Raw genomic sequence first — 4,891 nt, 5'->3', positions numbered from 1 at the left:
CAATCCTCATAACCATATGTGTATATATCTAATCTTTACTGATTCAAGTGAAACATATATTATTTACAAGTTCTCGTTCTATGTTGAGTTATCGAAATCAACATTTTTGAGTTATATATATAATTTCAATTTTGCTCAACAACCCAAAGCTAAAATTATCTAAAAGATTGAAAAGAAAAATAAATATTTTAGGATAAAGTTGGCCTTTGGTATAGCGACTCGTATATTTTTATATTGTTTAAATGTGTAATTATTAAATAATTACATAAATAAAATATGTGTAAGGGTTCAGTCAGCTGGATATTAAATTATTATTACTTATATGTGATTATTGGTGTTCGAGGATAATTTGTGTAATTAGTTGTGAAGTTGTGTTGTTTTGTTTTTGTATTTAAAGGTGATTCTATTCAAGAATTATTTCCATAAATACTTGGGTTATCTCTAAAATCATTTTTATGACTTCATAATTTTATTAATTTTTTTAGGAGTTTTTAAAATTGAGAAATCAATATTTTATTGATTATTTACCCTTGAATGATTTTCTGATCGTATTCATTTGTAAAATTCGTATTAAATCCAGAAAAGTTTCAAAAATTATGAAACTTATAATTATTTAAGTTTGGAATATTCCGAGAATTTTAATATTATTATTTTGGTAATTTTTGGGATAAATATTATCTGCGTGTTGTTTCGCTTATTCGTTCAAAACGGGTATCAATTGTTTTTCAAAAATTATTTTAAAATTTTGAAAATTCTATTTTTATGAACTTTTAATTATTGGTGATATTTTATAAAATATTTTATTAATACTCGGGTTTTAATTATCCGTGAATTGCTCGTTATAACAAAAATGCGGGTCAGATAAATTTTGTTGCGGGGTTTATTTGGTTAAAAAAAAGGGGGTTGTTTTCAATCGGGTAGAACCCGACTCTTTCTTCTCCATCTCTCTACATCGTCCTCCTCCTCTTGAATCAATCTCTGAAGTCTTTCCCTCTCTAAATTTATTCTTTCTTTCCCTGATTTCTCTTAAATCCCTATCCCTCCTTCCCCTTTCTCCTTCGGTTTGTGTAAATATTCGATGCCTCCTGTTCTTTTTTCGATCGCCGCCGTCTTTCGCTTTCCGGCGAGGTGGCTGTGGTGGCGTGTGTTATATTCGTGTACGTGTGTGTGTTATGCGTGTGTGAGTATTACGTGTGTGTGGTGCTGGGCGCTGCTGTGTGTTGTCACTCTGTTTCTTCTTTCCGGCGACAACCGCCGCTCCGTTTGTCTGTTCCCTGTTCTTTTCCGGTGTGTTTTTCCGGTGATTCATCTCAGTTCCGTTTTGTTGGCTTAACATACATGTATATATACATATGATTATATATGTGTGTATGGTAATTGAGTTTGTTGGAATGGTTGGTTGTTGTTTCGTATTTTGCCGCCTGCCTTCTCGGCCGTGTGGCTGTTTTCCGATTAGCGCGTTTTACACGCGCGTTTTGCTGGTCATATTTTAATTATATTTTTAATATTTTCTGCAGGAATTATTCTGAGTAATTTTGTGAAATTAAATATAATTTCGTGCGGGAATTCAATTTATTAATCGGCGAAGTTCGCGTTGGAAACCCGGGAAATTACTCGGCTACCCGCGGAATTTTGTCGCCGTCCGCGATGAAGTTTTACGAGAGGACGGTGGACGGTGATGACGTTGTTATGAGTCCTACGATTTAAAATACAAAACACGATTACAATTATAAAATGCGAGTTAAGACATAAAAATGCGGATAATAATGATTAATAAGTGTATTTAATTGGTGTTTGTGAATTGCGAGTAATATTGCTAACTGAAATCGGTGGTTGGGTTTTGGATTGTGATTGATTGTAGTTGTGTTTGTTTGGACGTCGGATGTTCGACGGGTTAGCCGATAATCAAAGGAGGTGCTGCCCGATTTCCGGAAAATTTAATTATGGAAATACGAGGCCGTACCCAATGGCTATCGGAACGTCGATCGATTATATGTAACTATTTTGTACGAAATCTGATTATGTGTTGTGATTAAATACTTTGCGGAAATCGATAACCCTAATTTCATAAAAGGATAAATATACCTATTTTCTGTAAACGAACACCGAACCGACTTTCGAAGACGTGAACCCTAATTGATACGTGTATTATTATATGAAGTATTACGAGTCGGGTTTTGTTAACGTTCGGGTAGATTGTTAGCGAGGATATGTCAAGCATAATCGAAAGTCTAAATTAGGGTATTTCGACTTTGTAGGTGCTAGTCGGAAATCCCAAGAGTTGGCGTTGGATAGCCTAGTGGACAGTCGACGAGCTCAGTAAGGTTCCAATCGAAGGACCTGGGTGTTGGAGTCGAATCCAGGGTAATCTAGTGGTTAGACGTTAAAGTCTGAGCGTCCGTGTCGGCTCAAGGTCAATCAATAATATTTGTAAAGTTCTGCAAGGCAAGTACCCCTGAACAAATCTTTTACGGTTCAGTATATATGAATAATTGTTGATTTAAATGACGTACTGGAACAGAACGATTTAAGTCACATATCCCCTGGGTTTCAAATTGTTTTGTTAACTTGTGTTTTGGGGAAAAGTAACTTCTGAAAATACCTATCTCTAAAATGTGATTAAAAATGGAAAAGAGGTTTTGAATAGTGTGTTGTGACAGAATTGATTTTAACAAGAGATAGGTAAAAGTGATTTTGAAACTGGATAAAACGAATCAGATATTGGATAACGTTGCGTAAGTGGCTAATTCGGTTGCGCGCATTACATAACCGATTAGTCCAGCATAGATAATCAGAGACCCAGCTAGTCTCTACGGATCCGGTGATTTTGTGTGAAAGCCTGATCAGCTTTCCTAGACATTTTGTATGATAGCCCGACCAACTATCCTAGAAAATTTGTGTGGAGGCCTGATCAGCCGTCCCTAGATAATATCCAATACATATCTGATTGTGATTTAGTGGTTCCCGTAATGGAACAGATGATTCTGTGGTTCCAGTAATGGAACAAGTGATTTTGAGGTTCCCGGAGAGGAACAAGTTTTATAGGTCCTGTGATGGGACAAGTTTTATGGTTCCCGTAACGGAACAAATGATTTTGGGTCCCCGTAACAGGACAAATGGTTTTATGGGTCCTGCGATGGGACGGAAGATTTGAAAATGAAAGAAGCATGATAAAATTTAAATTGATATTTATGCACATCACACAACTAATGATTTGGTTTTACAGAGCATGCTAGTTTTGATATCCAGTTCATACATGTTTTACTTGTTTTCTAGCAAGTTATGAATTCTGTTCCTATAATTGTTTATCATAAACTGTTTTTGATTATTATTCATATAGTGGTACTGCTGAGCAGTTGATTGCTCACCCTTGCAAAATGTTTTATACATGTATTGTAGATGCCTAGGAGATCCTTCAGTGGTAGTTGGGGCAGAGTTCCAGTTCCTTCCGTGTCAGGCTCCTCTGAGGTAGTTGTGTTGGACCCAAACGGGTTTGTTGAGTTGCTGAACAAAGATAATATTGTTTGGATTGTCTTTAGTAAGTTGGTTTTGTGGTGATTGTAACCTAAGTCATACTTAAACCTGGAAAAGATCTTGGAAAAAGGGGTTGTGTTTATATAACAATGTTGAGTTGGATTATGTTATGTTATTAATATTGTTATTGATGACGTCAACTCCTGACCCCGGGGTTGAGGCTGTCACATTTGGTTCCCAAAAGCTAAAATTATATAAACGATTGAGAAATATTATTACTTTTAAGTAATACAGAGTCTAAAACAAGTGTTTTCTTAGTTAACTCAAAATCAAATGTAATTCGATATATAGGGATAACAATGAGTTGGCATAATTCGAGTTTGACAAGGACCAATCCCGCACTAAATATTATTTGTCAAAACCAAATCCAAACCGAACGAAATTCTAAGTATAGAAACCAAACACAAACCACCGATTTTCGCTTTGGTTCGGGTTTGAATCGCAAATTTTTTATAGAAAGTACCAACATAAATATCTAACATTGTTGCAAACATAAAAATATGTGTGATTAAATTTAACAATTACATAAATGATTCATAATTAAAAAAAAAGACATTACATTTAAAAAAAATATAATGATTGTTCCATTGAAAATAACGGTAAAATGATATTCTCATTCTCGTCTTACTTGTATTTCAATACAAATTAATCGATACCTGTATTTCAATACAAACTAATCGATTTTATTTATCAAGGTCTAACCAACTCTTAATCCATTACAACCGTTTACATTTAGTTACTAAAGGTAATTAAACTGAGTTTTCATATGCTAATTTCTCAATTATGTAAATGTATAATGATTGTATATTAAATTTAATATATCAAGTTCGATCGGGTTTTACGTATTCGTGTCGGGTTTTGGTTCAGTTGCCTAAAAACCTCAATCAATTTCAATCGGTTTTTTCAAGTTCAAAATCAAATCTGTAACCAAAGCATAAAAACCGTGGCCGGTAAAAACAATTTGGGTCGAATATCCGTCAGTTCGGAAAAATTTGCCATCCCTGTTGATATAATTTCAAAAATTATTTCGAAATAAATAATTTTTAATGGAATGTAAAAATCAGGTGACCTGAATGAACATTTTTAAGAATATAATAATGTGACTGAAAGTTTTTTACCTAGATGATCCAATTATAAGTTTTCGGTCATTCGAGTCACCAAAACCTTATTTAACCCGTGGAAGCAGTGGTGAGATCCTTAGCCAAAGGTAATGTATGTGCCCTCTGTCTCATATTTTTGAGTTGTGCTTTTTTAATAATTTTTTTAAAAATCACTAGTATTTAAATGCTGTGAGCAGAATCATAACACCAAAGAATGCACAAGCGATGTATAATTCAAACTAACAAAACAGCCCACC

Source organism: Apium graveolens, chromosome 2 (assembly GCF_009905375.1).
Source record: "Apium graveolens cultivar Ventura chromosome 2, ASM990537v1, whole genome shotgun sequence".
Taxonomy (NCBI): domain Eukaryota; kingdom Viridiplantae; phylum Streptophyta; class Magnoliopsida; order Apiales; family Apiaceae; genus Apium; species Apium graveolens.
Note: the sequence above shows the minus strand (reverse complement) of the source record.